General features: G+C 38.4%; 1 pseudogene; it reads right to left on the reverse strand.

The window, feature by feature from the left end:
- Positions 1 to 3874: 3874 nt before the first annotated feature.
- LOC122230919 lies at positions 3875 to 4000 on the reverse strand (annotated as a pseudogene).
- Between the last annotated feature and the right edge of the window lie 6706 nt (positions 4001 to 10706).

Genomic DNA, 10706 nt, shown 5'->3' on the forward strand with positions numbered 1-10706 from the left:
GATTAATAACCTGTATCAAGATTCCTAGACTTTCATAAAATGTACATTTTATGAGAATAGGCATTTCTGGATAATTCCAGGTACAAACTAAGGTTTCCTCCCACTTCATAAGGGAGCAGTACTCTAAATGTGTCATTAGAAATGTTAATTGTCCATATGGTATGTCTATAGAACCTGTCAATTCATATATCCACTGGATTGTGACCCCTTTTCCAAAAGCTCTCACATTTCTCGAAGTAATTGTGTGTGTGTGTGTGTGTGTGTGTGTGTGTGTGTGTGTGTTTACATTTGACATTGTTCTAGTGGAGATATAGAGGAAGAAATGGATGAAAAAGTTCTTTCAGAGATAAAGTCAACATGTATTGGCAGAAGGAACGTAAATGAGTAAATAATGGATGATAAAGTATACAAGAGACTTAAATAAAGGCATAGCTAACAACATGAACTATACCAGTAGATGAATACATTTTGAGAAGAAAGATGTGATGTTATTTTACTTGGATATAATAATAATATATAACGCTTACTGAGTGTGCTGGTTCTGAATGTTTTACATGTATGAACTCACATAATTGTTCCAACACAACGATGTGGGTATTTGTATTAGCCGCAACCCATATGTGAGAAAACTATGGTAAAAAGAGCCATATTCTAGTATGAATCCAGGTTTATACAGTGGTGCTGGGAAGCATATACAAAGAAATCAATCCCCTGACTTAGGCACCTTTGCTGTTTTCCCAGTTATTTGCCTTCCTGTAGCATCTGAAGGATCATAGTATTACGATTCAGAAATGTGGGTTCCATACTGGAATCTCAGTTTACTCAACTGAGAAATAGGGTAAGATCCTTCTCCTCCCTACTTCCTTGGGGCTGTTAACAAAGTCCAATAAATTGGGCCCAGTTGGCAAAATGAAAAGTGAAGCACAAAGAATGATAAAAAGAATCAAGATGATATCTACACACAATGCAGTTGTGCACAATTCCCAGGACCAGAGAAAGGGGTGAGAGTGGGGGAGTGATTCAGCTGGAGGGACAAAGAGAATCAATAAAGGTTAATAAGTTAAAAGATAAATTGCAGCCATTTATGCCTGGTCTTGGCTGGCAGAATGTTATCAACTGCAGAAAAGTCGAAGAAAGTGGTGAAGGAAAGGGTACCAGGCATGTGGACGGTTAAGAGGGGACCGGCATCCCTGGATCAGCATGTTTGTAAGAAGATAGCATGGGTCAGGAATTCATGCTTACAAGATAGTCTGAGCAAGTAGAGTGGCTGTAAGAGATTTAGGGTAATGTCACGGGTAGCCGGGGACAAGAAACATGAGCCGTTCCAAAGGAAAACCCAAAGCAAGTGTCTGTCTCCCAAATGCTAAGGAGACAGCTGCCACTGACACAGCCAATGCCAGGCAACTGTAGTTCACCAGAGAATTTGTGTTGACTTTGAAAATTGTGCCAAAAGGAAAAAAAAAAAAGGCTCTTCTAGGAATTACATTGTGGATTCAAGAAGCTAGATCGCATTCTGTCTCTATTCACTCCCTTGTAGAACTAGGTTGTCAATATAAGGGAAAAAATGATAACCTGAAAAAAAAAAAAAACCCAAAAAACCTTGAGACATGTAAACAATCCCGGTGAAATTGGCTACCTGACTCACTTTGAATGAGTGAATGTAAGCATGAAATGAAATCTAGGATCCTGGCTGATGGAGGGCAGGCTTAACCAAATACTCTGTGCTTTTCATTTAGAAAATGAGAAGAGATTTATTTTGTAGAGGGAAGAAATCAAATCTGTTGTGGATTTTTTTTTACCGGTGGTTGCCAGCATAACAGTGTTCGAAATATGGAGGACGAAGACCTTTATACATCTTCTGTAGGACTGGATTGAAAGTTTTGGAATACAGAGATATGTCTATATTCAGTGAAGAACAAAGAGAGACCGCAAGTCTCTGAATCAGCTGAAGGAACACAGAGTGAGGGAGTAGATGGAAACAACTGGACCAATATTATTCAATATAATTTATCCAAGATGTTCAGGGGAGGCGAGTAGGGTATTTCAAGTAGGGTGTTAGGTATGCGAATAACTGGGTATTTCAGAAAGACTGAGAATTTACAGCAACAACAAAAAGGCATTCAGATGGCGTTCAGATGGTGATAGAGAAGACAACAGAGAAAAACAGGCATCTGGGAAATACACGAGAAACTCCGCTTAGAACCACTTGGGAAGCATTGATGGCCTCTTCTCAGGAGAGCAGAGTTAACCTCAACTGTCTTGCGGGACTCACGGCTTAAAGAGAGATTCATGCTCTAGTCTGCAGGGGACAACACATTTCCATGAAGCATCTGATTGTTTATTTGGAAAAATGGGCAGAGTCCATTTTGCATACCATTCGCAGAGGCACGCCATTTCAGAATACGAGTGTGAACAAAGTTCTTCGGGAGGTCTGCGGGGAGAAACATCAAGTCTGCTTGCCATTCATGAAGAGGGGGTGAATGGCAGAGCTGGGCTTTGATGGGGGACAAGGCTGTTTGCCATGGAGGGCACGGCATGAGAAAATTTGAGAAAGCCGAGAAGGTTTTGTGTCCATTGTCATCTTTTCACGTTTAGTAGACCATGTACAGTTAGTTGTCTCTTATTGGGGCGGAAAAAGGCTACCATTTCCAAAGAATGAGGGGAATGTGAAAGAGTAAGAGTACCGCAAAGGCCTTGTGAATAAAAACTACGTCCAAGAGAAAACAACAATAGCTTCTGAATATTCTGTTCCCTAGAGCATGGGCCTGGGTTTGAATCCTGGGCTCTTTGGTTTATTAGCCATGTGATCTCTCATAAATAAAGTAAATAAATTACTTTATTGTTAATTTACTTTATGTGAGCTGCGGTTTTATATCCTATAAGTTGGAATTAAAGATACATATGTCATTGTGATAGAGAATAAATTGTGATGCAGAATAAATGAGATAATACACATAAGGAACTTAGTATAGCTTCTAGCAAATGCAAAGTGATCAGTCGTAGGAGCTGGTAACTCTCCAGTGAATTGAATTGACCAGTTGGAGTAAAGAGATATCTCAGGCTCATATTCTATTTTTCTTGCCTCAGTTTCAGAATTGGTCATTTCTCTAATATCTGTCTTTCTATGCATACACATATATCTAAATATGAGCAGTCTAAGAGTACCCAGTGTTTAATTAATTACTTCTCATTAACTTGGTGGCCGAAGTTAATTACACAGAAATAGGTAATAAATATAATAGAGGAGACTCCACAGAAATAAACACTTGGGTTACTTAAAACTGAGTAAAGAAATAAAGGAATAAATTATTCAAGGATAGAAAGGTAAAATCTATACTGTCATCATCCCAAATGTTATAGTTTTTCATCTGAAAAGGCCCGTGACTCTAGAGACAAATAAACAGAATTACTCTAGATCTTGGCAAAATTTATCAAGATAAAATGGCAACCCCCAAATTGATTGCATTTATATAATCCAGCAGCAAGTATTTTGAAAATATAATGTTTTAAATGACAGCCTTTACTAAAACATCCAAAAAAGAAAATACTAAAGAATAAATTTAACAAGTAAAGTGCAAGATCTTTATAGAGGTTGTACAATTATGTTAAAAGAAATGTTAAATAAATGGAGAGATAAGTTATGTAAGTGGATAAAAATACGAATTATATAAGCATGTCCATTATCCTTGAATTAAATATATAAATAGATGCTATCCAACTTGAATCCCGACAGGAATTTTTGTGGTTTGGGGTTCTTACCACTATAGGATCAGAAATACCTTATTTTAAGATTAGGGGAAGCAAGTTGTTAATTAACTGAGGATTTGTATTGATTTGTTGGCATTTGGTGGGGGAGGGTTAGGGAGTGATTTGATAGACCTATTGATATACAAAAGTATTACCTTGAACTGTATGAAATTGCCATTTTTGGTTTTTCAATTAGCAATAATCGCGCCTCGGATAAACCTCATTGGCTACGATACTGCCACTGCGCAAAGCTGTCATTTTTGGTTTTTAACAAGGTCTCCTTTTGGCAATTTTGTATGCTTTCCATCTAATACATAGTTTGTTAACGTTTACTGGGAATCAACAAAATATATGCTTTTAAAAATCAATAACGGCTCCACAAAGTAGGTATAGAGGGATCTTATCTCAGTACAATAAAGGCAATCTATGAAAAGCCCACAACTTACTTTATAATCAATGGGGACAAAGTGTCAGCTTCCACTCTAAGGTCTGATACAGGCATGGATACTCACCCTCACCACTTCTTTGCAAAATATTGCTGGCAGGCCGAGCCAGAGCACTTAACAAGAAAACGAAATAAAATGCATTCAAATCAGAAAGGAAGCAAAATTATCTGGTTGCAGAAAGTATGATCATATATGTGGAAAACCCTAAAGACTCAACAAAAATCTGTTAGAACTAATAAATTCAGTAACATTGCAGGATACGAAGTCAAGACATAAGTCAATTATGTTTCCTTAAACAGACAATGAACTATCCAAAAAATGGAATTGAGAAAGCAATCCCATTCAAAACAGCGACAAAATAATGAAATACTTCGGAACAAACTTAACCAAAGAGATGTAAGGCTTGCACTGTAAAGATTATAAAACATTGACGAAGGAAACCAGAGAAGACACAGGTGAACGGAAAAACATCCTGTGTTCATGGATTGGCAGGATTAATATTGTTAGCATGGCCATACTACTCAAAGTAATGAAAAGATTCAGTGTAATCCTTATCAAAACCCCGAGTAGTCAAAGTGACCTTAAACAAGAAGAACAAAGCTGGAGGTATCACACTTCCTGATTTCAAAATAATACAATTCTACAGCAATCCAAACAGCCTAGTGCTGGTATACAAACAGACATATAAGCCAGTGGAACAGAACAGAGAGCCCAGCAATCAATCCACACATATCCAGTTAACTGATCTTAAGCAAAGCTGCCAAAAAGCACAAAATGGAGAAATGGTGTTAAAACTGGATATCCACACACAGAAGAATAAAATTGGACCCTATCTCACACCACATACAAAAATCAATTCAAAATGGATTAAAGACTTAAATGAAGGACCCAAAGCCACAAAACTACTGGAAGGAGGTAGGCAAAACGTTTCTTGATGTTGATCTGGGCAATTATTTTTTGCTTATGATACCAAATCACAGGCAACCAAAGCAAAAGTGAACAAATCGGACTGTATCCAACTAAAAAGCTTCGACACAGCCAAGGAAACAATCAATAGAGTGAAAAGGCAATCTCTGGAATGGGAGAAAATATTTTCAAACCATATATATGATAAGGGGTTAGTATCCAAAATATGTAAGAACTCATTCAACTCAATAGCAAAAAAACCAAATAACCTAATTTTAAAAAATGGACAAAGAATCCGGATAGACATTTCTCTAATGGAAACATACAAATGAACAACAGCTATATTAAAAGATGCTCAGCTTCACTTTACTAGGGAAATGCAAAGCAGAACCACGAGGAGGCATCACTTCCCACCTGTTAGAATAGCTATTATCCAAAAAACAAAACGTAACAAGTATTGGCGAAGATGTGGAGCAAAGGGAAGACTTGTCCACTGTTGGTGGGACGTAAATTGGTACTGCCACTGTGAAAAACAGCATGGCTATTCAAAAAATTAAGAATAGAACTACTTTATAGTCCTGCAATCCCTCATCGGGTTATATATCCAAAGAAAATGAAATGAAGATCTTGGAGAGATATCTGCACCTCCCAAGGTCATTGCAACGTTATTCATGATAGCTAAGATATGAAACAACCTAAGTGTCGGACAACATGTGAATAGATAAAGAAAATGCCAGATAAAGTCATTCTGCGGATCTAATGTACCAATGTGACTATAATTAGCAACATATGAAGGTGTACTTGAACTTTGCTGAGAGGGTAGATCTTCGGTCTTCTCACCACACACACATTAGTTAGACACGTTAGAGGACACGTTAGTGGACATGTTAGCTTGGTTGTAGCGATTATTTCACAACGTTTGTGTGGCTCATCAAATTGTCCCCCTTAATATATACAGTTTTTAATTGTCAAGTATTCTTCCATAATAAAAAAAAAATTGTTTTCGTGTTCTATGAATGTGAAGCCATGCAAAACGACCCACAAAATCGGGTAAAACGTGGAAACTTTTAATGTCACATCTTCATGCGTAATCCACAGGGTTACTGTGTCAAGTGATGAGAGCAATAAGTGATTAAAACCTCCTCCACCCAGAGATACACATTTCTCTTCCCAACTCTTTTCTTCCCCCGTTAACTTTCTGTAATTTCTCTTAGAAAGGAGAAACAAATATGGAGTACTAAACAGCGTCCCCTGGTGGCCGCCCACGTTGCACAACAAACCAGTCGTCAGTGGGCGTCTTCTCTTTGTAAGAGGGGGAGAATCCACGCAAGAACTTCATCCATTACTTTTGAGCATACAGCCTATTTTTTTTCGTCATTTCCTGTAAATTTATGACATGAAGATGTGTACATTTATGTAAGAACGATTCCCAAATGTCCATCTAATATACATATCAAAGTCCATTTGTAAAAAACCTGATTATGCGCTGAGATTTCTGGAGAAATTATTAACAACGTTTAGATTATTCCCTTCCTATATTGTCTCCTAAGAAATGTTGTAATTATTAAGAAGAAACTACAGTAAATTTGAGACCTCCTCCAACAAATTATTTTACTAATATATCTTTTTTTTTTTTTCTGGGGGAAAAATGTAGCTATGGTATGAGAGTTTATTTTTAAAAAATCTCAAGATAGGGCACCTGGGCGGCTCAGCCGGTTGAGCGACCGATTTCGGCTCCGGTCATGATCTCACAGTTTGTGAGTTCGAGCCCCGCGTCGGGCTCTGTGCTCTCTGTGCTGACAGCTCAGAGCCTGGAGCCTGCTTCTGATTCTGTGTGTATCTCTCTCCCTCTGCCCCTTGCCCGCTCATGCTCTCTCCCTCTTCCTCATTCTCTCTCAAAAATAAATAGACATTTTAAAAAATTAAAAATTTCTAGACATGTCATAGACCTTCCCCAATTCCCTTTCTTCCCACTCCATTTTACCTCTTCTAAACTGAGGCAGTTAATCCTCTTCTTAATTTTTTTCCACTATCCTGTCTATGCACTTCAGACATACATCCATTCATGGTTTCTTATGCCTTAACCTAGAAGTATTATCTTTTAAAATGGCTTTAGTTATACATATTTATTCATGCTTTTTTCCCCCTCAAGATGCAGCAATGAAATTTGCCTATGATATAAATAAGACAAAAAGTCTTGTCTTTTTACATTCATTTTAAGCACAGAACTTCAAGCAGTTTGTGTGATTTACAAACTTTGGATCAGCCTCAGTGAGTTTTCTGTCTTGTGGTTCAGATTTAAGAGCCATTACATCAACCACTAGTTTGAGTCTCCTGGATTCCTGAAATATGAAACCATAGACATTTCTTAAGGAAAGAATATGTTCATTGCATGGTTTGTGCAATAAATATTGTTGGAGAATATTGAACATAACCAAAATTTAACCCATGAAATTCAGGACAAAGTAATATTGTGGAAAGATCTCTGGAAAGAAAGCAATATTGTGGAAAAACTTAAAAAAAAAAAAACACATTCCTCAAAAAGTGTATTGACTTCCTAGCAAGGTGATTTGGAAACACTTCGTTTCTCTGCATTTTGGTTTCACCATCAGGAAATGGAGATAGTAATATCCACTTTGCTTTTCATAAGATTATTGTGCAGCTCATAATTTTTTTAAATAGAAATGCTTTATTTATTTTATTTTATTTTAAAGTTGGGTTTTTTTTTCAATATATGAAGTTTATCGTCAAATTGGTTTCTATACAACACCCAGTGCTCATCCCAAAAGGTGCCCTCCTCAATACCCATCACCCACCCTCCCCTCCCTCCCACCCCCCACCAACCCTCAGTTTGTTCTCAGTTTTTAAGAGTCTCTTATGCTTTGACTCTCTCCCACTCTAACCTCTTTTTTTTTTTTCCTTCCCCTCCCCCATGGGTTTCTGTTAAGTTTCTCAGGATCCACATAAGAGTGAAAACATATGGTATCTGTCTTTCTCTGTATGGCTTATTTCACTTAGCATCACACTCTCCAGTTCCATCCACGTTGCTACAAAAGGTCATATTCTTCCTCATTGCCACGTAGTACTCCATTGTGTATATAAACCACAATTTCTTTATCCATTCATCAGTTAACGGACATTTAGGCTCTTTCCATAATTTGGCTACTGTTGAGTGCTGCTATAAACATTGGGGTACAAGTGCCCCTATGCATCAGCACTCCTGTATCCCTTGGGTAAATTCCTAGCAGTGCTATTGCTGGGTCATAGGGTAGGTCTATTTTTAATTTTTTGAGGAACCTCCACACTGTTTTCCAGAGTGGCTGCACCAATTTGCATTCCCACCAACAGTGCAAGAGGGTTCCCGTTTCTCCACATCCTCGCCAGCATCTAGAGTCTCCTGATTTGTTCATTTTGGCCACTCTGACTGGCGTGAGGTGATATCTGAGTGTGGTTTTGATTTGTACTTCCCTGATGAGGAGTGACGTTGAGCATCTTTTCATGTGCCTGTTGGCCATCCGGATGTCTTCTTTAGAGAAGTATCTATTCATGTTTTCTGCCCATTTCTTCACTGGATTATTTGTTTTTCGGGTGTGGAGTTTGGTGCGCAGCTCATAATTTTTAAAGTCATGGGGTTCCTGGGTGGCTCAGTCAGTTGAGTGTCTGACTCTTGGTTTCAGCTCAGGTCATGATCTCATGGTTTGTGGCTTTGAGCCCCACCTCAAGCTCTGTGCTGACAGTGTGGAGCCTGCTTGGGGTTCTCTCTCTCTCTTCCTCTCTGTCTGCCCCACTTCCCCTCTCAAAATAAATAAACTTAAAAAAATTAGAGCTATCATCATATAAATACAACAGTACTACATGGATTTAAAAACGGAACACTTCAAAGGCAGGGAGCCAATTTCAGAAGTTAATTGGCCTTTGTTTGGCAGGGCCATAGTCCTCTATGTATTTACTAGGATAATTAATTAAAAAAAAATTTTTTTAACGTTTATTCATTTTTGAGGCAGAGAGAGAGACAGAGCGTGAGTGGGGGAGGGGCAGAGAGAGAGGGAGACACAGAAGCGGAAGCAGGCTCCAGGCTCTGAGCCATCAGCACAGAGCCTGATGCGGGGCTCGAACTCACGGACCGCGAGATCGTGACCTGAGCCGAAGTCGGACGCCCAACCGACTGAGCCACCCAGGCACCCCATAGGATAATTATTTTTTTAAATGTTAGGATTTGTAAGAGTTGGACCAACTGTAAACTTAAAAACAGAAGATAAGGTAGAAGTGCTCAACTCTGAGTATGTTTCTGTTCACATGGAAATGAAATATGCAGCAAGAAAATAGAGGGCAGTTTGGTGTTAACTGAGCAATAAAGAGAATATTCTGAAACAGTTGCTCTCCGAATAGATGACAGAAAATGAGGAGAGGATCAAGTGTGATTTCAAATGCTTGGGAGTGGCACAATAAAGCTTGCTAGAAAGAGGCCAGACCTACGTTAGAGAACGAGTCTTACACTGAATGCAATAGACGAATTTGCCTGTATGTCACTTGAGTGAAATTAGAATTTGCTTTCCATTTAGAGAATGAGGTTTTATTAACGATGTTCTAAAATCAGGAAAACCTCTAACTCAGAAAAGAGAATAGAAACTGGCAGTGCTCTAATGTAATTACACACAACTTTGTGTTCACATGGCTTGTCCGATTAGCAATCTCGTTTCTAGAAACCGATGTTAGTGGATGCTATTGGATTCCATATATCAGCTTATTGTATTCGTCTTCCAGTTACTCTGGGTTGTAGCTACTAAAGGCTCACAGCTACTCCTTTCTCTAATCTCAAAATTGCCTTCTGTCATATAGAAGCTCCCAGTCCAAAGACCCTGCCTCACCTTGGCCAATGACTTGCTTGTGTGGGTGTTTAAACAAAGACTGGCGCCCTTGCTTCCAAGTGGGATCATTTCTGTGGTACAATTCATGTTCCAGAACTCCTTCCCTACCGCGCCTTAGCTGCTTTCTTCATGTTCTTTCTCCCGAGTAGACTTCTCACTAAAACACTTGAACGAGAGTTCCTGGTCTCAGGTCTTGTTTCTGAGGAATCTGACCTAAGATAACCGTATCAAGGGTGACCATGTGCTATGTAGCATCCTAAACTTTCCTACCATCAGGTTGAGGAGTGTCTGGCTTCAACCCACTTTGGTAACATTTTCCGTCATAGAGGCAAATATCCATTAAAAACCGATGGATATTTGCTGAGGAATTTCCTACTACACTGGAAGTCTCACATAATTAAACAAAACCTTTTGCAAAGCTGCCTTTCAAGAGATAAATGACGTCACTTTTTTATGGATGGTAACTTTTCTAGAAAAAAAGAACATTATCCTGAACAATACATTGAGTACCATGTCGTCACCAAAGATGTATTTAACGGGTGTTTTGTACTATGGTTTTATCATGACGTTTATAATATGTCTAAGTATTTTCCAAATTGAAAAAGCATGACTTGTCCTCTTTTTATACTCTCTCATAAAGAATAAGATATAATAAATCCTTAGCAGTAACATTTTCCACACCATTTTTCTTAAATGGTAGGATGACTTTGTGATTGGTGACTAGTGGTATAAAAGTTGT

This window comes from Panthera tigris, chromosome C2 (genome assembly GCF_018350195.1).
Source record: "Panthera tigris isolate Pti1 chromosome C2, P.tigris_Pti1_mat1.1, whole genome shotgun sequence".
In the NCBI taxonomy this organism is placed as follows: Eukaryota; Metazoa; Chordata; class Mammalia; order Carnivora; family Felidae; genus Panthera; species Panthera tigris.